Source organism: Schistocerca cancellata, chromosome 7, assembly GCF_023864275.1.
Source record: "Schistocerca cancellata isolate TAMUIC-IGC-003103 chromosome 7, iqSchCanc2.1, whole genome shotgun sequence".
Taxonomy (NCBI): domain Eukaryota; kingdom Metazoa; phylum Arthropoda; class Insecta; order Orthoptera; family Acrididae; genus Schistocerca; species Schistocerca cancellata.
Genome location: NC_064632.1, coordinates 517,028,523 through 517,054,197, shown reverse-complemented (window position 1 = coordinate 517,054,197; position 25,675 = coordinate 517,028,523).

The window sequence follows — 25,675 nt, the reverse complement described above, 5'->3', positions numbered from 1 at the left end:
ACAGTGCGGCTAATGTTTGACAGGTAAGCTGTTATATAACGCAGGCACCGAACACTAACAGCACTGCTGCACTGGGAGCGAGGTATGGGCGACGGAAATTACCTAACCGTGTATCAGACAGCTTGGGTGCTACAAGTACGCTGATTATCAAAGTTTGAGAATCTGAGGTTTCTCAATCAAATACGCAATGAACTTGGGTCTTAAAAAGCTTGGGCAGCAGATTATTTTGCTAAAATGTACTCGCCTGTGCTCTAAATACAAAGATAAAGTCGTCAGAACACGAGAAAAGGATGGAAGTCAATTTAGTTCAATAGTGAATGCTGATAGTGACTCCCGTGGATTTTTTCAAGTGACAGATATTAAGTGACATTCACTATTATTGACTCAGTACTGATTTTAGAGAAGTCGAGGCTGAAGCTCCAGAAAAGAAATTTCCAGTTTCGAGCCTCGGTGCAACATAGTTTTAAGCTTCGTGATGTTTGAAAACATAGCACACTCAGGTGTTGAGTAAAAGTGCTGGTCCCACAAAATATGCAGAAGCTTATTTGTGAAGTTTGAAAAGTAGAGGAGATATACTGAAGCTGTGTGTGAGAGTTCTGAAAAAATGTGTTGTGAATTCCTAAGGGACCAAACTGCTGAGGTCATCGATCCTTAGACTTACATGCTACTCAAACTATCTTAAACTAACTTATTCTAAGAACAAGGCACACACCCATGCCCTAGGGAGGACTCGAACCTCCGGCGGGAGGGGCCGCGCAATCCGTGACATCGCGCCTCTAACCACGCGGTCACTCCGCGGCTCGAGTCCTCAGTCTTGCCTCGAATTGTGAGTCATGAAGAGGTTTGAATGAAAGGTGTAGTAATATAAGGTAAACTGGCTTCATTGGCCAATTTATGTCCGCAGTTGTTTGCGTGAATAACCTAGTTTCAAAAAACGTTACTAACTATTATAATGGCTAAACTTTTACATCTAGTTCCAACTGTATTATGCTTAAATTAACCTATAAAAATTCGTAATTGTCACACTACTTGTGAGACACATTACAATTTAACGACGGAATTAATATATATATATATATATATATATATATATATATATATATATATATATATATTCTATGCATGTAATATATATATATGCATCGAATACGAATACAAAGAGAACATCGTGATCTAGACCGTAAAATTCCTTATTAGTATCAAAACATTACCTTATATACGTCATGGTTTCAACGAAATTCGTGAATAATTCAGTGATTCTACGGCTACATATTCTGCTCCTCTATGAGACTTAAATGTTTCGGTGGTTGTTTTACACAAGCAGTCAGTGAGCTGTGCTGCGGCTCGCATTGATGCCATTGTTAGGTTGGCACCGTTTAGTTGGTATAGTTACGGTTGTATGCTTCTTGTGTTCATTGGCACGATTCCGTTTGCAAGCGTTGTCTGCCCACTAGTGGCAGTAGCTGAAGTTATCGATGTCTAGTAACGGTGGTACTATCTTTGGGGCGACGTTGTGGTGTTTCCGTGAGGTGTGTGAGTCGGCAGTTCGGTTCTGGACGCACGAGCAGCCAGGTCCGCACTGCGCTAGAACATGCTAGGACCACTGGTGGCACGCATGAACTGCCGGATGCAAGGGCTCTAGTCACAAAGGATACAATCTCCTAGTCAACCTGACACAAGGAAGAATAAATTGAATGGAACTTAATTTAAGTAGTGAAAGATACACGATTGTGAGGTCTCGCCATTCGATTGATCGTTGCTGCTGGCAGTGTCACCAAGACCAAGAGCAGTGACTGGAGAGTTTGGGGATGGTGAACCTAACTAGCTATCCTTCACATGTTATTATTAATTGTTGCATTCTATATGTTACTATTGGTGAAGTTCAACCAGTGGTATTTTCCCGCCTAGTGGCCGCTAACGCCCCAGTTACCTGCCCTGGAGCCTATTTTATGTTACTGCAGTGTACGTTTCCTCGCCTAGCCGCTGCTGCCCGGTAAGGCGTGTAGTTCGACAGATTCCCTGATTGGTGGGCCGGGTGATGTGTGTGTGTGTTTTTTTCATTACGCTGATAGTAGTCGTTCCTTTCTGCTTCTGGATGCTCTAAACACTGGAGTCTGAAGACGTAGTGCTGACCGACGGTTCCGGCTTGGGTTTGTTATTCCATCGTTAGGTAAATTTGGCAAATGATTATTGGTCATGCGTTTAAACTGCCACTACTCAGGAGCAACGTCTCCGCTCCCTCACCCCCACCCCCGCTCTTTTTGGTTGGTTGGTCAAAATTGATGTTTGCTTTTCTAAAAAAAAATTTAATTAATGTAATTCCAAGTTTGAATTAAGGTCACTTCTTAATTTACTGTCACCTTTCATTTGTTGTTGTTTCCAAATAGTGTACGTGACTGAAAAATAAACTAACCAACAGCAATTGATTACGGCCCTGTCCACAATCGTAACTCACTCCTGCCTTGGTACCAGTTCTCAAGTGGCAGCAGAGCGTGGTTACGATTGTAATACTGCCATTTCAGTTACTGTTGGTCTGAGTTGTAGCTCTACCAGTGTATGCGATATTAGCCTTTGGTACTGTGTTCTGTTTTAGGTGACCAATTCTAATTGTGGTCAGACAGTACCCCAGGATTGGCCTGTTGAGGAAGGACCACCTTACTTATGAGCTGGCGATAAGACGTCAGGCTATTGAGCGTAGTGTTACGGTCGTAGCAGCCCGATTACGTGCTACCATACTTCAACCAGTTGACGTCATGCCGGAGGTTGTGCATGAGACAAAGTCAGACATTGACTTCTTATTACAGGCTTTAGCAGTCTGGAGGATAACATCGGTTTCTTAGACGGCACTCAACCTAGTGGCAGTCAGTTAGACATGGTACGGGCGCAGTTGATACATTTGACCAACCGGATATCTGATTTAAAGAGATTAAAGTTACACGATCGTGATAAGGAATCAGCACATGCTTAGAACTTGATGGGAAGAGGACGGGGGGGGGGGGGGGGCAGGATTTGTTATTGTCCTGGCGGTGCGCTAGCGAGCCCGGCAATAACGCCCTTATGTCTCCCGAGAGGTTAGGTGGGGCGTTTGCTAAATTGCCTAATCCCCTCGTGCATTTGTTTCGAGACATCACGGAATTAGTTGTCGACCGACTCGAGCAAATTGTAAGGCTGTTATGGTTGTTGGTTCGCTTTGAGCAGCATGCTGATGCGTTTGGTGATTCGCATCAAGTAGTTTTGTCTCTATTGTATCTAACTAGAGGCGAATTGAGGACCCTGGTATCCAGGGCCATGGCCGAAGTGTTTTCCTTGCGGCAGTTGAGGGAGCTTGTAATTAGCGAGAGGCTGACCATGGGAGTTCGCAAAGCAGCTCGACTGTCGGTATATTTGGCAGATGCAGCAAGGTGAACAGGAGTTACATCAATATGTGGAAAGAGTCAGGACGGCCTGTTATCCTTGTTACTTGACTTGAAAGAAAAGGAGTTACTTTCTATTGTTCTGTGGGGGAGGCGAGCGGCGGATAAGTCACACTTTGTTTTTCGTGGTCGTCCGTCCATTAGGGAGGATCTTCGTGCCGCTGTTGTAGCGATATCACCGTTGCCGCTTTTGGACGATAGATGCCGTGAATTTAAGGTTCAGTCAGCGGGCGTTGTCGAGAAGCATTCCGGATTATCTGCATCAGCTGAGTCTGCTAAAAAGGAATCGCGGCGTTGCTTCAGGTGAGCTCGGACAGGGCATTTAGTTCGTACGTGCGTTCAGCCGCGGACACCCAGAGTTAATAAATGACGCCTGGCTGGGCAGCGACACCGCGATCGAGTCTTTAAACCCTGGAGTGCCCGTGTGGCTGCTCGATCATCACCTCCGCTGCCTTACATTTTTTCTCGAGTAGGTGGCGAACCTGTTTGTGCCTTTTTGGATTCCGGTAGCACCTTTTCATTGTTGAGTTGGGAATGGTTCCTTGAATTTGGTCATCTTGCGAGGCTTAGGCCGGTCCCTTCTCCGGTGCAGAGATGTCGAGTTGCCGATTGGAATGATTGAGTCCGATTGAATATCTCAGTTGGCGATTTCTCATGGCCTTTGTCTAAGGCCTTGGTTAAGAAGCTGCCAGTTGATTTGATTTTGGGGTGTGATTTTATCGGTAAAACTAGTCTTGTCTTGGATTATTCCGGGTACACTTTTTTCTTTAAGTTCGCTTCTGCTCAGAAATTTGGGTTCTGTGAATGTGCTAAACGTAATGTGCATCAAGATGCGGGAATGCTGGCTGTTGATATTAAGTTTAGTTTAGTGAGTTTGGAGTTTGATCTCCCCCGTCTTCCTTCCCAGCAGGCCTCGGAACTAGAGTGTTTGTGGGAGAGGTTCCCAGAGCTTCTCTGTGGCAGACTGGGTGTTACTAATTGTTCTTGACTACCATATTCATCTGTCTGACCATATTCCAGTCAGGCAGTCCCCATATCGTCTCTCACCGCATAAGGAGAAGATACTAAGGGGAAATCAAAATGCTTGAGCAAGGAGTTATTAGGTCTTCTACATCGGTTTATGCCTCCCATATACTCCTCGTCCGTAAGGATCAGGGTGGGATTTCCGGCCTGTTGTTGACTACTGTCACCTAAATACGAAGGTTATACTAGAATCAATTCCTTTACTTGATGCGATTTCCCTAAATCGCTCCAGGCAAATGCCGGGATGGTTCCTTTCAAAGGGCACGGCCGCCTTCCTTCCCCGTCCTTCCCTAATCCGATGAGACCGATGACCTCGATGTCTGGTCTCCTTCCCCAAAACAACCAACCAACCTTTACTTGATCTTCATAACTCTTTTACTTGATTTTCCAGGGTTAATTGGTTTACTGTGCTCGAAATGAATCAGGCCTATTATCAGATTCCCTTAGCCGAAGAATGTAAACAGGTTACGGCATTTTGTAGTGACTGGAATCTGTTTGAGTTTAACACGGTCCCTTTGGTTTGGCTACTGTCTCACCCGTCCTTTCTCGTTTACTGGATAATATTCTTGGAGACTTGAAATTAGTCTGTGTTTACAATTATCTGGACGATTTGGTAATTTACAGTCGTTCGTTTCAAGAGCAACATATCCAGCAAGTTTTTTCTACGTTTCAGGGGGCCGGTTTGACTGTTAAGCGAGTAAGGTGACATTAGCCAGACAGCAGGTATCCTTCTTAGGTCATCTAGTATCAGGTGAGAGCACTAGGATTGACCAGGAGCCCACTGAGGTACTGAAGGGCTCTGCCGCAGCCTACTGATATACGTGGGATAGCCACGTTTATAGGTGTGGCGAATTATTTTAGGCGTTTTGTCCCTAATTTTGCTCAGCTGGTGGCTCCTTTAAATGAAGTGCGCCGAAAGGGGGTTCGTTTTGAATGGGGACCTGCTCAAGAGGCCGCTTTTGAGCACATTAAGGCAGCTGTGGCCAATCCTCCGGTTCTGAGAGTGCCCGATTTTAATAAGAAATTTATTGTCCAAACCGACGCATTTAATGCGGGACTTTCGGCAGTCCTCCTCCAATAGTTCGATGGTAGAAGGCAGCCATTAGCATATGCGTCTCGTCGGTTAACCAGCGCCGACCTCAAATATTCTGTTTACGAATGTGAGTCATTGGCCATCTTGTTCACGCTGGAGAAGTACCGGTTTTATCTCGAACAAAGAGTATTTTAGCTAGAGACTGACAATCAAGCATTAAGCTTGTTGCTAGCCAGACCACGTAAAACCGGCCGTATCGTGAGGTGGGTGGTGCACATTTCGGCGTTTCAGTTCGATGTTAAACACATTAGTGGCACTGAGAATGGGCTCGCGGACGTCCTGAACCGTAGGCATAACATCCATGTAGTGAGGGTGCACAAGAAGCTGAGGGGGGCAATCTTAGTTGTGTCGTGTTAGGCGGTGTTCCTCATTTGTTTAGTGGCACTGCCGACCATCAGGATCAGGACCCCACTTAGGGACCCGTTAAGAAACGGCTTTCGGCGGAAGACCGTTTGGATGAATATGTTATCAACAAAGGCATTTTGTGAAAAAGGTTGGGACGTGCCAAGGAGATTAAGATCTACCTACTAGCCATCCTACTACGTCCGGCTTTCCAATACTTTCACAACTATTTGATTGACGGGCATTTAGGAACCTATAAGACATTGTAGATGATTAAGGAGCATCTGACGTGACCGTCTATGGACCGAGACGTTAGAGAGATGGTTTGTCGGTCTCAGTTGTGTCATGTGGCCAAACCGATGAATGCACTTCAACAGGGGTTCCTGAGTTCTTAGAGAAAATCCTGCCCCATGGACAAGCTCCAAATTGATTATGTGGTGCCATTACCTCGAACCAAAGCAGACCATCGGTACGTATTAATTATTATTGACTTGTTGTCGAGGTTTACCTAGCTTCTTCCGAGTCGTAATGTCACTGCTGCTACCACCATTGCGCATTTTACTAACGTAATTAGTGTTTTTGGACCCACTAAGAAAATCGTTTGTGATAGTGCACCTTCCTTTATTTCGGTCCCCTTCAACGTCTTCCGTTTTCAAAGCGGTGTGAAGCGCGTGACTAACACTCCGTATTATCCGCAGGGCTCCTTCGCGGAAAAGGTCAATCGTAACCTTAAATGGTTCAAATGGCTCTGAGCACTATGGGACTTTACTGCTGAGGTCATCAGTCCCCTAGAACTTAGAACTAATTAAACCTAACTAATCTAAGGACATCACACACATCCATGCCCGAGGCAGGATTCGAACCTGTGACCGTAGCGGTCGCGCGGTTCCAGACTGTAGCGCCTAGAACCGCTCAGCCACTACGGCCGGCTAACCTTAAATCCGCATTGATTATCTTTCATCAGAAGTCTCTCAGTAAGTGGGATTCTAGTCTCCCTTGGCTTAGCTTTGCCTTTAATAACACCAGCAATGAGGCTTTGAAAGCTAACCCAGTTTTCCAGTTCTTTGCTTATCCTGTTCAGTCCTCATTTCGAACTTATTTGGTTTTTTTTTGTCATCAGTCTACTGACTGGTTTGATGCGGCCCGCCACGAATTCCTTTCCTGTGCTAACCTCTTCATCTCAGAGTAGCACTTGCAACCTACGTCCTCAATTATTTGCTTGACGTATTCCAATCTCTGTCTACCTCTACAGTTTTTGCCCTCTACAGCTCCCTCTAGTACCATGTGTGATAAACCTTTTGCCTTTCCTTTATGTTTTCGTCTTCTTTAAAGGCAAAGTGAGAAGATGAAGCGGTAGCCCATCATAGAGCCTATGCCTACAGTCATGTATTTTTTGACTTTCAGTTGTTAAGAAACAGAGGATTTTTTCTGGTACCAGTAGGAGGAAGGAGGGATTCGCGCTCAGCTAGTGAACGAGTGAGAAGCACGCCATTTTTAGCGAGTAATTGTAGACCGCCATTTTGGGGGCGCTATGAATAAGTGAGGAGTATGTATTTCATATGTGCACCGTTTAGAAAAATACAGTATTGTTTTATTAACAGAAACGTCGTGTGAGTTGTTACTTCAAATAGTACAATAATTACAAGAACTGAAGCCCACCTGTGTACTTTGGAAAATTACGAAGATCCGATAAGCTTAATGGGAACACGGTCAAGACTTCAAAGGTGAACACGGCGACCAAACGTAGCATTATAAAGAATGGTAAGCACAAATCACTGTCGGAAATAAGTCTCTTTACTTAGGGAGACAGTATACATGGAAGTCATTCCCTCATGTCTTAGCAAATGTCCTATCATCCTGTCCCTTCTCCTTATCAGTGTTTTCCACATATTCCTTTAGCACCACATCTCAAATGCTTCGATTCTCTTCTGTTACGTTTTTCCCACAGTCCATGTTTCACTACCATACAATGCTGTACTCCAGACGTACATCCTCAGAAATTTCTTCCTCAAATTAAGGCCGGTATTTGATATTAGTAGACTTCTCTTGGCCAGAAATGCCTTTTTTGCCATAGCGAGTCTGCTTTGATGTCCTCCTTGCTCCGTCCGTCATTGGTTACTTTACTGCCTAGGTAGCAGAATTCCTTAACTTCATTGACTTCGTGACCATCAATCCTGATGTTAAGTTTCTCGCTGTTCTCATTCCTACTACTTCTCATTACCTTCGTCTTTCTCCGATTTACTCTCAAACCATACTGTGCACTCATTAGACTGTTCATTCCGTTCAGCAGATCATTTAATTCTTCTTCACTTTCACTCAGGATAGCAATGTCATCAGCGAATCGTATCATTGCTATCCTTTCACCTTGTACTTTAATTCCACTCCTGAACCTTTCTTTTATTTCCATCATTGCTTCCTCGATGTACAGATTGAAGAGTAGGGGCGAAAGGCTACAGCCTTGTCTTACACCCTTCTTAATACGAGCACTTCGTTCTTGATCGTCCACTCTTATTATTCCCTCTTGGTTGTTGTACATATTGTATATGACCCGTCACTCCCTATAGCTTACCCCTACATTTCAGAGAATCTCGAACAGCTTGCACCACTTTTTATTGTCGAACAGTTTTTCCAGGTCGACAAATCCTATGAAAGTGTCTTGATTTTTCTTTAGCCTTGCTTCCATTATTAGCCGTAACGTCAGAACTGCCTCTCTCGTCCCTTTATTTTTCCTAAAGCCAAACTGATCGTCACCTAGCGCATTCTCAATTTTATTTTCCATTCTTCTGTATATTATTCTTGTAAGCAGCTTCGATGCATGGGCTGATAAGCTGCTTGTGCGATAATTCTCGCACTTGTCAGCTCTTGCCGTCTTCGGAATTGTGTGGATGATGCTTTTCCGAAAGTCAGATGGTATGTCGCCCGACTCATATATTCTATACACCAACGTGAATAGTCGTTTTGTTGCCACTTCCCCCAATGAATTTAGAAATTCTGATGGAATGTTATCTATCCCTTCTGCCTTATTTGACCGTAAGTCCTCCAAAGCTCTTTTAAATTCCGATTCTAATACTGGATCCCCTATCTCCTCTAAATTGACTCCTGTTTCTTGTTCTATCACATCAGACAAATCTTCACCCTCATAGAGGCTTTCAATGTATTCTTTCCACCTATCTGCTCTCTCCTCTGCATTTAACAGTGGAATTCCCGTTGCACTCTTAATGTTACCACCGTTGCTTTTAATGTCACCTAAGGTTGTTTTGATTTTCTTGTATGCTGAGTCAGTCCTCCCGACAATCATATCTTTTTCGATGTCTTCACATTTTTCCTGCAGCCACTTCGTCTTAGCTTCCCTGCACTTCCTATTTAGTTCATTCCTCAGCGACTTATATTTGTGTATTCCTGATTTTCCCGGAACATGTTTGTACTTCCTCCTTTCATCAATCAACTGAAGTATTTCTTCTGTTACCCATGGTTTCTTCGCAGCTACCTTCTTTGTACCGATGTATTCCTTCCCAACTTCTGTGATGGCCCTTTTTAGAGATGTCCATTCCTCTTCAACTGTACTGCCTACTGCGCTATTCCTTATTGCTGTATCTATAGCGTTAGAAAACTTCAAACGTATCTAGTCATTCCTTAGTACTTCCGTATCCCACTTCTTTGCGTATTGATTCTTCCTGCCTAATGTCTTCAACTTCAGCCTACTCTTCATCACTACTATATTGTGATCTGAGTCTATATCTGCTCCTGGGTACGCCTTGCATCCAGTATCTAATTTCGGAATCTCTGTCTGACCATGATGTAATCTAATTGAAATCTTCCCGTACCTCCCGGCCTTTTCCAAGTATACCTCCTCCTCTTGTGATTCCTGAACAGGGTATTCCCTATTACTAGCTGAAACTTGTTACAGAACTCAATTAGTCTTTCTCCTGTTTCATTCCTTGTCCCAAGCCCATTTTCTCCTGTAACCTTTTCTTCTACTCCTTCCCCTACGACTGCATTCCAGTCGCCCATGACTATTAGATTACCCTTTCAATATCCTCATACACTTTCTGTATCTGTTCAGCTTCAGCTTGCGACGTCGGCATATATACCTGAACTATCGTTGTCGGTGTTGGTCTGCTTTCGATTCTGATTGGAACAACCCGGTCACTGAACTGTTCACAGTAACACACCCTCTGCCCTACGTTCCTATTCATAACGAAACCTACACCTGTTATACCATTTTCTGCTGCTGTTGATATTTCCCGATACTCATCTGACCAGAAATCCTTGTGTTCCTTCCACTTCACTTCACTGACCCCTACTATATCTAGATTGAGCCTTTGCATTTCCCTTTTGAGATTTTCTAGTTTCCCTACCACGTTCAAGCTTCTGACATTCCACGCCCCGACTCGTAGAACGTTATCCTTTCTTAGATTTTTCAATCTTTTTCTCATGTTAACCTCCCCCTTGGCAGTCCCCTCCCGGAGATCCGAATGGGGGACTATTCCGGCATCTTTTGCCAATGCAGAGATCATCATGACACTCCTTCAATTACAGGCCACATGTCCTGTGGATACACGTTACGTGTCTTTAATGCAGTGGTTTCCATTGCCTTCTGCATCCTCATGTCGTTGATCATTGCTGATTGTTCCGCCTTTAGCGGCAATTTCCCACCCCTAGGACAAGAGAGTGTCCTGAACCTCTGTCCGCTCCTCCGCCCTCTTTGACAAGGCCGTTGGCGGAATGAGGCTGACTTCTTATGCCGGAAGTCTTCGGCCGCCAATGCTGATTATTTATCAAAATTTAGGCAGTGGCGGAGATCGAACGCGGGACCGAAGACGTTTTGATTATGAATCAAAGACGCTACCCGTAGATCACGGGTTTTATTTGGGTTACAAGGCCTCATTCCTGTGTACATTACCCCTCAGGCCGTCAAGAAAAACTAGAATCACGCGAAGCGCAATATTCTCAGGGCCCACAACAGACAAGCTGATCGTTATAGCTCCAATCGACGAACCTTCAGAGGTGAGGCGGGATATCAGGTGTATGTCCATAGTTTTCCCGGGAGGGAGGTGCGTGTTGGCAACCTTGGTAACTTCACTACCTGTTTTCCGAGTCTGCGTGTTTTAGGCCCAATCGATCTTCTGATTCAGGACAGCCATACCAGTACACAATACACGGTCCATCTTAATCAAATTTTCCAGACCTCTAGTTTTGTTGCCCCCGGTTGTATATTTGAGTGGGGCCAGAGGGGGGGGGGGGTGGTTTGGCATCGTTTCGTTGGTATGGTTACGGATTTCTTCTTCTTGTGTTCATTGGCGCCTCTCCATTTCCAAACGTTGTCTGGCCACTAGTGGCAGCAGCGGCGGTTATCGATATCTAGTAACGGTGGTACTACATTCAGAGCGACGTTGTGGTGTTTCCGTGTGGTCTGAGTCGGCAGTTCGTTTGGGGACGGATGAGCAGCAAGGACCGTGCAGTGCCAGAACACCCCGGGACCACTGGTGGCATGCGTGCACTGCCAGATGGAAGGACTGCAGTCGCATGGGGTACAACCTCTTAGTAAAAAGAAAAAATAGCTCTGAGCACTATGGGACTTAACATCTATGGTCATCAGTCCCCTAGAACTAAGAACTACTTAAACCTAACTAACCTAAGGACTACACACAACAACCAGTCATCACGAGGCAGAGAAAATCCCTGACCCCAGTGGGAATCGAACCCGGGACCTCGTAGTCAATCGGACACTAGAAATTTAAGTTGAGTGGACCTTAGTTCAAGTAGTGAAAGCTCCACCATTGTAAGATCTCGCCATTTGCTTATGTGTTGCTGCTCGCAGTGTCGCCGAGACAAAGAGCAGCAATGGAGCGTTTGGGGAAGGCGAACCTAATTAGCCTTCCTCCACTTCTCATTATTAATTGTTGCATACTATATGTTACTGTCGGTGAAGTTCTACCAGTGGTATTTATCCCGCCTAGTGGCCGCTAACGCCCCAGTTACCTGCCAAGGAGCTTCTGTATGTTACGGTAGTGGACATTTCCTCACGTTGCCACTGCTGTCCGGTAAGGCATATAGTTCGACAGCTTCCTTGATTGGTGGTCCCGGTGGTGTGTGTGTGTGTTTTTCCTCTTCTCTGGTAGTAGTGGTTCCTTTCTGCTTCTGGATACTCTGAACACCGGAGTCAGAAGACGTAGTGCTGACCGCCCTTCCGGCTTGGCTGAATTATTCCATCGCTGCATTGTTCATCGGACGTTAGGTCGATTTGGCAAATGATTATTGGTCATGCGTTTAAACTGCCACTAGCCTGAGTCACCATCTCGTGAAGTGAATGCAACTCTTGTCTGCGTGTCTCATCACTTGCTAAGTTTTGAGGGACAATCCCAGGTCGATCCTTGGAGCAACGTCTGAGCCGCCCCCCCCCCCCCTCCCTTCTCTCTCCTTGGTTGGTCAGATTTAATGACTGTTTTTTTTTTTAAATTTAATAACTGTAATTCCAAGTTTGAAGATGTTTAACCGGTTCTTAAAGGATTGCTAGTCAGGCCTTTACCCGTGAAACAGTTTTAAATTATCAATGTTGTGGCCTTCAGCCGAGATAAAGTTTTCAATTTGTTGTCATTAAGGCCTTCTTTTTAATTTACTGTCACCTTTTATTTGTTGTTGTTTCCAAATGAAGTGTACGTGACTGAAAAATAAACTAATCAACAGCAACTGATTACCGCTCCATGCACAATCGTAACCCAGTCCTGGTATCCTTGGTACCAGGTCTCAGTCAGATAAGCAGAATAGGTATTCATAAATATTCATTCTTTCAGTTTTTTTCTAAAGTATCAATCGCTTCAGAGAAAGAGGAACAACAAACATAGAGCTGTATTGATGTTACGATCATAACATGTTTGAGGACTCATCCCGTTTTGCATTTCAACTGAAACTTATTTCACAGACTTCTCTCTGTGGGGCGTCACATTCACCAAAGCCTTGCTGGAATTCCAGAAAGATTTGGAAGGAAAAAATATTAATGAAACGCATAAAAATTACACACTTCCGTTGCGAAATGCAAAAAAGACCGGTTATGATTTACGTAAGCTGCAATTGTATGCCACCAACCTTCGTTATTAATTGGAAAGCAATGGTAAAATTAACCTAATAATCATTTTTAACTTATAAGACTCTTAAATGTGTGTATAACACATGTGCTCTGTTCGAGTATTAAATTTAGCAGTTTTCAATCGCTCAGCCAAATATTAGCCGTGTGTTTAAATTTCGCGGCGTGCGGTTACAGCAGTAGCGGCTCTAAATTTAGTTCCTGACAAAGTTGTTTGCTCACTGTTATTCAGTTATTAAAGTTAGTAATTTTCAACGGAGTCTCGTGCTGTTTCTGACGGAATAGTGGTTTAATAAACTTCCGGAAACCTTCGCCCACTGCAATTTATACAGTATATAATGCGTTGAAGTTATTTATTCGATTTAGTACGGTAGTTTTCAGCTGACGTTTCTTATTGTTTATAGCGAAATATTTCAGTAAAACTTCCGTTCACTGGGTTTAATGTCGTTGATGTTCCAGTGGTCATTTGAAATTTTGGTTTTATATAAGAAACTGTGTGAAGTTTTTTTGGTACTGGTATCAGTTGTGGTTTAATAGTATTAAGAAAGAGGTTGCTTTCTTAGTAGAGATTTAAATTCTAGATCATTATGTTAGTTCTTTAAATAGTTCTACTGTTCTAACTGAACTTATGTAACGTAGACGCTTAGTTTTTTCAGTAACTGTTAAAATTTTACCATGAGAGAGAAGTCTCGTCTTTATTTAAGGGGGGGGGGGGGGGGGAGGGCGAATGCATTGGGGATGACAGTGAGCATTTTAGCGAGATCCTCTATTGGAAACTCAGAATTTGTAGCAGAAAGAAGTTGATAGAGGAACTCAAGGGTGCAGTTAAAAGACGCAAAGGAGGAATTAGGTAGGTTGATGGGGATGAAGGGTGCTGGGGAATGGGAATTGGCAGTTTGTAGAAGGCAGCTACAAGGAGGAGACATTCAAATAGTTGTACTTTGCTTATAACCAAGAGATCTGACCAACTGTCACAATTCAGTAGAGAGGAGCCTCTTCTACCTGTAGGTGTAGGAAACATGCGACCGCCCTCAGCTGTTAGGGAGCCTAAGTAAGGTGAAAATTATAACAGAAAGTAAAGGGTTCTGCTGCTAGGTTCTTCGCATGGCAGAGGTGTGGACAAGCAGTTGCAGCAAGTGTTGGGCATTGAGTACCTGTCCACCAGCATTGTGAAGCCTAGTGCCGGGTTGGCTCAAGTAACTGTTAACATAGGGGAGTTATGTAGGAATTTTACGAAAGAGGATCATGTTGTGACTGTAGGTGGAGGCTGGAATGGTCTTGATAGGGACGGGGAGTATGATGTAGGTGGTGATCCGGAAAAGATAGCTAATTAAACTGGTGGCACTAATGTGCACTTGGTGCAGTTGTTTCAGCGTCTTCATCGACCTCACTTTAATGCTGCTGTTAGGCATGTTAACATAGGGCTGGAGAGGGCACTAATAGCGGAGGGCATGGTTCACATTGCAGGGTTGACGTTCGAGTCTATCAATAGATCGGGTTTCACTAGACTTGGCCTCTCCCTCAATAGGTATGGGAAGAGTGGCCTGGCAAAGCTTACAGGTGACAGCGTACTGGGCGGTGGTGTGACCATTCATTGAAAAATTCCTGTAGTAGTTGGTGATAGAGCTGGACATTTTTTAGATTGAAGTCAGCTGATAGGCATGCCTGCTTGAAGAAAGTCTCTCTAACAAAGGAATCAAATTCAGAGGAGATCAGGATCGAAGTAGAGTAGGAATTAGCATATTTCATCAAAATATAAGAGGTATTACAGATAAAGTTAGTGAACAGCTTATAGTTGTTTACTCTGACATTATTGGTATACTGGAGCACAACTTAAATAATTTGACAATTCAGAAGCTTCGTTTACTAGGATACAGATTAGCTGGCTGTTTCTCGAGGAGTTCTTTGTGGATTGGGGGAGTGGCCGTGTATGTAAAAAACAATATTCCATTTGAGTCCGTAGATGTATCGCCGTATAACACTGAACAGGTATTTGAATGCTGTGCAGGAACAGCTGAATTTAGAGAAACTAAACTTCTAATTGTTGTCGTTTATGGGTTCCTTAACTCTGTCTTCAGAGCAATTCTGCTCAAGGTAGAGAAGGTTCTGGGTTCAGTTTATGGGAAGTGCCAAAACTTGGTAATATGTGGTGACTTCAATATTAATTTTATATGTGACTGTGCAAGAAAAAGTGTGAGTAGGCTGTTTAGGTTTTTATATTGGTAACGCCACGTAGCGCTCTGTATGAAAATCACTGGCTGTGCTGTGTGCAGTCTGTGGCTTGTTTGCATTGTTGTCTGCCATTGTAGTGTTGGGCAGCTGGATGTTAACAGCGCGTAGCGTTGCGCAGTTGGAGGTGAGCCGCCAGCAGTGGTGGATGTGGGGAAGTGAGATGGTGGATTTTTGAGAATGGATAATCTGGAGGTGTGTCCATCAAAAACAGTACATTTGTAAGAATGGATGTCATGAACTGCTATATATATATTATGACTATTAAGGTAAATACATTGTTTGTTCTCTATTAAAATCTTTCATTTGCTAACTATGCCTATCAGTAGTTAGTGCCTTCCGTAGTTTGAATCTTTTATTTAGCTGGCAGTAGTGGCGCTCGCTGTATTGCAGTAGTTCGAGTAACGAAGACTTTTGTGAGGTAAGTGATTTGTGAAACGTATAGGTTAATTTAGTCAGTGCCATTCTTTTGTATGGATTTTTGAAAGTCAGATTGCGTTGCGCTAAAAATACTGTGTGTCAGTTTAAGCACAGTCATGTATAATTTTTCTAAGGGGACGTTTCAAAAGTAAGATATAAAATCTTTTGATCTGATGCAGACTGTGTTTTTTCCAGCCAGGGTGCAGGAAAACAGAAGCAGATAGGAAATATTTTTATTCATTCTTCATTACTAAATGGGCATTCTGTTAGTAAAAGGATGAATTGTCCTTGAATCCATAATGCACAAATTTTAACACTAAGAGTTTCTTGTACTGAAACTAATGTTGTATATAATTTCAAACTATGTAGAAAAGGTATTCTGACAGTAATAGAGTGTGTTTTAAATCTTGTTAAGGAACAAGAGTAGCAGAATGTTCGTAGTGCCAATTACATAAATGACTAAGAAATGCTTTCCCAAACACATTTGTCATGCTCTTTGGAAGTTGTTTTCGACTAGAACGTTCTAAACAGGGTAGTAGCAGTATAAGGCAGCCTGAGTAGCTGACTAGTGGGATAAGGATAGCACGTAGAACAAAGCAGGAATTATATCAAAATGTCAGAAGCAGTCACAATCAAGCTACACTATCCCACTAGAAGAAGTACAGTAACGTGTTTGATTATGTTATTAGGAAGGCAAAGTGCTTGTGGTACGCAAATAAAATAGCTGATTCACAGGATAAATTAAAACCGTATGGTCAGTCGTGAAGAAAGTGTTTGGCCAGTAGCTCAAGGTCGACGATGTTAAGTCAGTTCGTAGTAAAAATATTTCTGTTTCTGATAAGTCATATATATGTACAGTATAAAACAGTCACTTTCTGAGTATTGCTGGCGAACGAAATAAAAACTTAGTTTCCACAGGGAACCGTATAACTCTCTTCAAAAATGCCTTTCCGAGATTGATGTCTGAAATACTCCTCTGCGATATTGACGTGGGGGAGATTGAATCAATAACGAAATCACTGAAGACAAAGAACTCTCATGGGTATGATGGAGTGCTATGATGGAGTACCTAGCAGAATATTAACGTACTGTGCTGCATATGTAAGGCCAGTACTTAGCCATATTTGTAATTTTTCCTTCAAAAATGGTCAGTTTCCTGAACTATTAAAGTACTCAGTAGTAGAGCCGCTTTTATAGAAAGAGAGAAAGGGATAATGTAGACAACTTTAGACCTATTTCTATTCCATCAGAGTTTGTTAAAGTTACTGAGAAGGCTGTGTATTTAAGAATAACTGATAATTTATTTCACATAAATTTGCTGTCAAATGTAGAGTTCGTTTTAGAAGTGGTTTAACAACTGAAAATGCTGTATTCTCTTTTCTCTGTGAGGGACTGGATGGATTAAACAAAAGGTTTCGAACGTTAGGCATCATTTTTTATTTAACCAAGGCGTTTCTTTGTGTTAATCACAAAATATTGCTCCAGAAGTAGGACCATTATGGAATAGGGGAGTAGCTCACAGTTGGTTCACCTCTTCAACAAAATACAGCAAAAGGTCATTATGCACAGTGTTGAGAATAGCTATTACGTGGAGTCTGATTGGGGCATGGTCAAATGGGGAATTCAGCAGGGATCAGTGCTGGGCCGCTCCTATTCCTTATTTATGTAAATGATATGCCCTGTAGTATTGCAAGTGATTCGAAAATATTTCTGTTTGCTGATGACACTAACTTAGTAGTAAAGAACGTTGTCTGCAACATCGGCACTGTTTCAAATAGTGCAGTCCATGACGTAAGTACATAGTTTGTAGATAATAAACTAACACTAAACCACAGTAAGACTCAGTATTTACAGTTTCCAACACACAATTCAACGAAACCCGACGTTTTAACTTCGCAGAATGAGCATAGTGAACTGTCGTGGAAAGCCTATGTTCAGGATGTTATTCAACGACGACATGCTGAAATTTTCCTATTCGAGCGGTGCCTGAAGTGAGTGATAGTTCGACACGAAAAGTTGTCTACTTTACTTATTTTCATTCGCTTTGGACGTATGGTGTTAAATTTTGGGGTAACTCTTCCCTCTTTCAAAATATATTCTTGGCTCAGAAACAGGATATTCAGGTAATATGTTCGCGAACCTCTTGTCGACCAGTGTTCATTAGTCTAGGTTTTTTGAAATTGGCCTGTCAATATATATATATATTCTTTAGTATCATTTCGTTTTAACAATATCAGCTTATTCCCAAGAATTAGCAGCTTTCATTCATTTAATACTAGGGGGAAATCCAGTATGCATTTGGATCGCACTTTCTTGTCTCTTGTACAGAAAGATGTGCAGTATAAAGCTGCATCCAATCTCAATAAGCTACCATAAGACACAAATTAAGCTGATTCCTGTGCGGACCTAGACGTGCAAAATAAAATAACAGATGTATATCAGTAGTATGCCTGTGGATACCAGACGAAAAAATTTCACAAAAGTAAGACCATTTGAGTCTGACGAATACGTTACGCTTGCAAACTGTAACAGTTACAAGGTGATATATTTCATGCCTCAGTCTGGCATTTTTCATAATTTCGGACTACACAGACAGTTTTGTTTTGTTTACTTTTCCAGACAGCACATGACTGAATATGATGAAATATTGTTATTGATGAGGTCTTAGTGTTTTACAACGTTGCTAATACACTGGTGTTATTAGCCATGTCCATGCCAAAACTTAAGCCGAGAAAACAATAAAAAATGGTGAGTCTTAATGGCAGAATCTTGTTTACGAAGTGAAAATTGTTTAACGAGGAACTAATATCATGGCGAGAGGAACTGCAATGTTGGATTCATTGCAAAAATTCGCCTTCATCGCCGTTATCGATGAGATCTTTCGACGTCTGACCTACCTCTAAATCATCAAGGAGGAGGAGGCGGAGGAGGAGGAGGTGGAGGAGGTGGAGGAGGTGGAGGATAGTGTTTAACGTCACGTCGACAGAGAGGTCATTACAGACGGAGCACAAGCTCGGATTAGGGAAGGATGGGGTAGCAAATCGACCTTGCCCTTTCAGAGGAACCATCCCGCATTTGCTTGAAGCGATTTCGGGAAATCACGGAAAACCTAAATCGGGATGGCCGGATGCGTGTTTGAGCCGTCGTCCTCCAGAATACGAGTCCAAATCTTCATCTGTCATAGTCGGAGCTGTACACACGCCCTCATCGCCTACTACAAATTCATCCAGGGACACTGTAGAAGAGTTCAACCATTTACACTATGCGAGGAAAAGTATCCGGCCTCTCCAGTCTAATATTGAACTGAACACTAGATATCACGAGACGCAGACCCAATAGTGTAAAAGGTGGCGGGGAGTACTGTTTTGTCAGTAGAATAAGCAGCAAAAGCAGATTGGGATGATGGGAAAATTGTGACTTCGAACAGGGACTAACCATTGGATACCAACTGGCAAACAACTCCATAAGGGACATGACATCCTGCCTAATGTTGCCCACGTCGACTGTTGGTGATGTGATTGTGAAGTGGACCAGTAACCAAGACCAGACAGACCTCATATACTTAAGGACAGGGACTACAGAACATTGCGGAAAGTGCTATATAAAGTTACAGGAAATCAGGAGGAGGGTCAGTCGTGAGTTAGAAAGTGCTACCCGCAATCCAGCCAGGAGACCTACTGCGTGTAAAATGGTCGAGGGCCATCTCATACTCCAGGCATTTCAGTAATCAGTATTAAGCGGCGTTACAGGAGACATTGTTCCCATCTTCCAAAAAGTCAATAAAAGACTTGGTAAAAACTACAGAAGAATAGCCCTTATGAGTTAAACAGCCAAGATTTTTGAAAGAATTTTACTAAATCGAATAAGTGAAAAGAGAGAAAAGGAGCTGAGTGAAGAACATCATCTATCCGTCAACCGATGGAAAAAAGTTAGTACAACAAAAGGGTGATAATGGTTTTCATAGACATAGAATTATAGATTTAGCACACCATTGGGGAACTCTGAATACTTCGAAATAAGACAAGGCATTAAGGGAGGATGTATTCTATCTACCGCGCTTTTTAATGTTGTGATGGAGGGAATGAATAGGGTAGATAAAGATATAGTAAAAGAAAAAGACAAAAAGATGATTTTTGCAGATGATATGGTAATATGGGGTGATAAAGAGGTAGATGCACAGTTACAACTTGATGCTTGGAAGGAAATAATGAAAAGGTATGGATTCAAAATAAATAAGGATAAGAGTGAAGTAATGGTATTTGAAAGAGAGAAGACGATCAATGGAAATATTACCTTGAATGGAGAACCCTTGGTAGAAAGTTTCTCTTATTTAGGGAGTGAAATATCTAGGAGGTTACAGAAGGGAGACAATTTCTACCACATAATAAAACACCTGATTTGGAATATGAAAGTTTCAGAAAAAGCAAAACTCCTTATGTATAAGAATTATAACTTCCCTACTGTCACCTATGGTGGAGAAACATGGACAATGACAGAAAGGGACTGGAGCCGACTGTAAGCAGGGAAAATGAAATTTCTCAGAGCAGTCAAGGGAAAAACTAGAATGAACAGAGTAAGGAATGTAGAGATTAGAAAGGACCTTAAACAAGAAAGTATGAGAGAAGAAATTAAAAAAAAAGAGATTAAGATGGTATGGGCATGTTAAGAGGTTGCATGGGCACAGACTCCCCAAAATTATGGAAGAAAGATAGATGGGAAAAGTCCTAGAGGGCACCCAAGAACGCGGTGGAAAATGGGAGTGAGAATATCTGTGGACACGAGAGGTGAAACGTGGCAGCAAGTGGAGGAAGAAAAGTGATGGGAAGACCGAGTCAAATGGAGAGGACTTGTCAGCACCCAGACCCGGCAGTAGCCGCAGTGGGATCCGAATATAGACAGATAGATAGATAGAGGGGAGTCGTGAGGGATGTCGCGTGACAGTGGATGATTGGGAACGAGTGCTTTGTTGTGACCAATCAGGCTACTCCCTGTGTCATATCCGGTGGAGATGTTTGGATTTGGCGATTGCCTCCCACAGTATGTAGTGTCAACAGTGAAATACTGAGGATGTGGAGTTACGGTATGGCGGTCTTTTTCGGGTTTAGAGTGTGTTCCTCTTATTTTCAGCATTGTGTACTCAGTACAGTAGAGGTACAGATCGACGAGGATTATTGTATCAGCATGACAATGCATCCACTCATAAACTAGCATCTCGGAGGCAGTGGTTTGTGGACAGTAACGTTCCTGAAATGGACTGGCCTGTCAAGAGCCCCGGCCTGAACACAATGAAGCATCTTCGGGATGGGTCAGAACGTCGGTTTCGCTCCAGACGCCAGTGTCTAACATCTCTTCCTTCTCTGATTTCAGCAGCTTTTGTAGAACGAACTGCCGTTCCTCGAGACACACTCACACACCTCACTCAAGTTTTCCCCTGCAGAATACAAGCAGTATAAAGACTAACAATGGACGCTGAACATATTAATGCCCATTAATAGGTGATCCGATGCTTTGGTCAAATAGTGTTAAGAGTTTCCAAATCATGTAATTAAATACCGATCCTTTCAATATTTTAAGACGCAAAAATATGCTCGGGGGAAAAAAAGTTTCGGTCATCTTTGGAGTTAAGAAATTCCAAGCAGAATGCAAATCCTTTAATATATCGAACCAACTGTGGTATAAATCTTGTTTTGTTTCGAGTGCGAATACATAATATTTGAACAATATCCTATGAAAGTGAAATACAGTGCCTTTCCCACAATGTCATGAAACATTTACGGTATCACATTGAAACGCCAAAGAAACTGGTCTAGGCATGCATATTCAAATACAGAGATACATAAACACGCAAAACACGGCACTTCAGTCGGCAACACCTGCATAAGACAACAATTGTCTGGCGCAGTTGTTTAAACATTTACAACTGCTATAATGGAAGGTTATCGGTGAGTTTGAGCGCGGTGTTATAGTCGGCGCACGAGTGGTGGGCCACAGCATCTCCCCGGTAGCCTTGAAGTGGGGATTTTCATGTACGACCATTTCACGAGTGTACCGTGAATATCAAGCATCCGGTAAAACATCAAATCTCCGACATCGCTGCGGCCGGAAAAAGATGTTGGGAGAACGGGACCAACGACGACTGAACAGAATAGTGAAACGTCCCCTTAGAACAATTTTACATGTGAAACGTCCACTTAGAACAATTTTACATGTGAAACGTCCACTTAGAACAATTATACAAGCCTGTGCTTAACCTGACACACAATATTATTTAGCGCAACGCAATCTGACTTTCAATAACCCCTACAAAACAATGGCCTGACTAACTTTAACCTATACCTTTTACAAATCACTTACCTCACAAAAATCTTCGCTACTCAAGCTACTGCAAAACAGCGAGCGCCACTACTGCCAGCTAAATAAAAGATTCAAACTACTGAAGGTACTAACTACTGATAGGGATAGTTAGCAAATGAAAGATATTAATAGAGAACAAACAATGTATTTACCTTAATATTCATAATTGACATTCAGTCTTACAGATTATCAAAACTCCGCCATCTCTCTCCCCACGTCCACCACTGCTGGCGGCTCAACTCCAACTGCCCAGCGTTACGCGCTGTTCGCATCCATCTATAGCAGTTCATGACAACAATGGCAGACAACAATGCAAACTAGCCACATACTGCACACAGCACAGCCAGTGATTTTCATATAGAGTGCTATGTAACGTTGCCAATAAAAAACATAAACAGCAAACTTACATAAAGAAAACATAAACAGCCTACTTACATAGCCCCCATGCTCCCCACAAAAAATTTTACAAATGGTGTTGGGCACTGGCCAATACAGATTTGAAAAAATTTTTCATAATTACAATCACAAAGATATCAAATGCACACACTGATTAATACAATGTTGGTCAAAAGCTAAAATTTTCTCACAGTCAATAAAGACAGTCCTGATCATTCACCACAGTAAAACTGCCGTTTCTTTTATCAAAGTCTGAGCAATAAAGACAATGCACACGGAAGTAGTGGATGTCCATGCAGTCTTGAAGAAGTAGTGTTGTCCTTCCAACAGAAAGACAGTGCTGACTCTTGAAATGCTGACAGGTAATGGGCCACAACGGAGCAAACCCACAGCAGAGTCAGTCGACGTGTTGAAGAATATTGGTAGGTAGGTCATCACAGAGCAGACCCACTGCAGTCCTGGTAGAGAGTATTGTAGTGGTGGGCCACCAGAGGTGCAGACCCACTGTAGTCCTTGTAGAAATTGTGGTACTGGTGAGTCAGCAAAGGTGTAGACCCACTGTAGTCCTGGTAGAGATGGCCAGCAGCCATCTGCTGCGACTGTGCAGGTGCACAATCACCATCGAAGAGTCTTGCAGAGAAGATAGCAAGTCCATATACCCCCACTTGTGCACTCACAAAGTTTGTGGAATTGTCCTTAGAACCAGCAATGCTGTTATCCAGTCCCTTGCTGAATTATTAACACACGTGCAAACACTATCAGTCCCTACTTCTCACATATTGTCCATATACTATGACCAACAGAATGTGTGCAGTGAAATGAATGCGTACAAGTTGCTTAATTTGATTAACTGGCGTCAATTACAGTTATATAACATAAGAATACAATTACAAAGATACAAAATACATCATTAAAAACATAACAATACAGATAACATTTGTAGTAATAGGGGCTTTACAAAAGAATAGAAATAAACATATACATCAGTGTTACAGGAATGATGACATAAGTAAATACATAAAAGATCAGAAGAACGTTTGAAACGTCAACTTCACACATGAGCATGAAAACAACACAGAATAAATAATGTCTAAACATCTTTACAAAGAAAATAACAGAGTATTAGAAAAATTCTACAACATAGCTCTCATCAGCTAAACACATAAAGACAGGGAAAAAACACAAATACACAAGGGTACACAAACACATAGTGGGATAACACCAAAAGGAAAGGACAACACACAGTTACATATTTGGAAAAGGCAGCAAAGAGGAAAGGACAGGGTTTGGTTTACTGCAGTATTTTGCTTGGAGATCTCCCTTCATTCCATAGATCGTTCATCTTATTTCAACCTTTGCTTCCACCAAAAAAATCCTATCCAAGCATGCTTTCTGTATTTATGTGTTCACATATTTCTTACCTCATTATTTATTTCCAAGATAATCCTACCTATACCTCCTTCCTGTATTCTATTCATATTTCTTTCAAAATAATTATTTCTGATTGTACAATACTCATTGGGGCCCAAATCTTTCTTCGCAATGCATTCTTTACCTATTCTCCATAGTCAGTTTCTTATATAGTCTACCCCCTCTTAAGCTAACTTAAATCTACTGAGCTCAGATATATATACCAAGGGACGAGGCAATGCAGCAAAAAAAAAATAATTAACACAAACATCAATGACAAAAAATAGAAATGGCAAAGCAAGCAGCATAAATTAGCAAAGCAAGTGCAATATTACAACTAATATAAGGCAATGCAGGAAACAAGAAAAACTAGCTTAGAAGAGTAACACAAAGTCAAATTCAGTAACACTATGCCTGACAAACAGCAGCAACTTATACCTAAACATGACATAGCTCAAGCAGAAAAAATATTACAGGAAACAACAATGCAGACAAGGGAAATGCATATTCACATCTTAATGTCTATGTAATTAAAGTGGTGCACCACAACAACTGATTGTAAAAAAAATATTACCATGTACTAGAAAAGAAAATTATGTTTTACTGTTACGAGTTCCTTCGTATTGTTCTTTCCTTTCCAAGTGCTCCTTTTTAAAGAATGTGGATCATAAAATAATTATTTAATAGATCTGTTGACAGAAAGAGTTCACATTAGCAAATGCATCTCATTTTATAAAAGCAATGCTGCAACACAGCTGGAAACCAGATATCAAATGAAATAAGCAATTACACAAACCAAAGCATAAAAATATCATTCAGTAGTCATGTGACATTTCATTTCATAAGTTAATGGCTCTCAACTCTCGTAGAAAGACACTTGTCATAATCAGGTGTGCAGATGTAAAAATATTTCTTGTCATTTTGTTAGGCATTTCAGTAAATATCATAAATTTTTAAGTAACGAGGGTGTCGCATTAGCGATGAAAGGCACATGCTAATGGCTTATTCTCCAGGTGTTTGACACAGCTGTGTGCCCACAACGCATTACAAAAATCATATGTTTTCAAGTAACGAGCGTGTCGCATTAGCGATGCCCTCTACAAAGGAATGTCATTAACAGTGATATAGGCCTCTCTTTGTCCTTCTCTTCCACCTGTGCCTCTGGCACACCCTAATGGCTTTCTTTTCTACCTGAGCGTCTGAAAAGGCTTGTTCTCCAGGTGTCTGACACACCTGGGTGCCCACGTCGCATTATGTGCAGGTGGTCACTTAACTTTCTTACGGAAATATTTACGACAGCAGTTTCCGCTACAGTGACAGTCTCATATAAAAATATTTCACAGGTCAAGAATTTGCGTTACAAATCTGTAGAGACAAAATCCAATTGACATAACAGAGTCCAAAAAATTTTCGTCGGCATTGTAATACATTCACGCATTTACATATATTTCATAACTCTTAAAGTACGATTCTTGGTTTCCAACATCCTTTTTCACAAGTCAAGAGTCCCTAACCACTATTCATTACTCCTTACCTTATTCGTCGACACTTTTTCCATTGTTCATCATGACAGATACATAGCATACTCAAATAACTCATATAGCATCAGCTTATTGATCATAAACATACCGCAACAGCATAATACACATAGTCATCGTAAAAATAACACCATAACACCTCAGTCAAATCTCAAAAACGTCGTAGCTTTCTGCAATTGTTTCAAAATCTAAAGAAAATTCTCTGCTCATTTCAGTAGTGTCATCTACCTCAAACGTACTTTAAAAATCATGATCTCACACCAAATACATCATTCAAAGCTTTCATAGTATCACAATGGTACCAAAAAATATGAACAGTTCACACAGTACAGACAAAATACAATTTCGTAAGTGTGAAGTTACCCAACTGTGC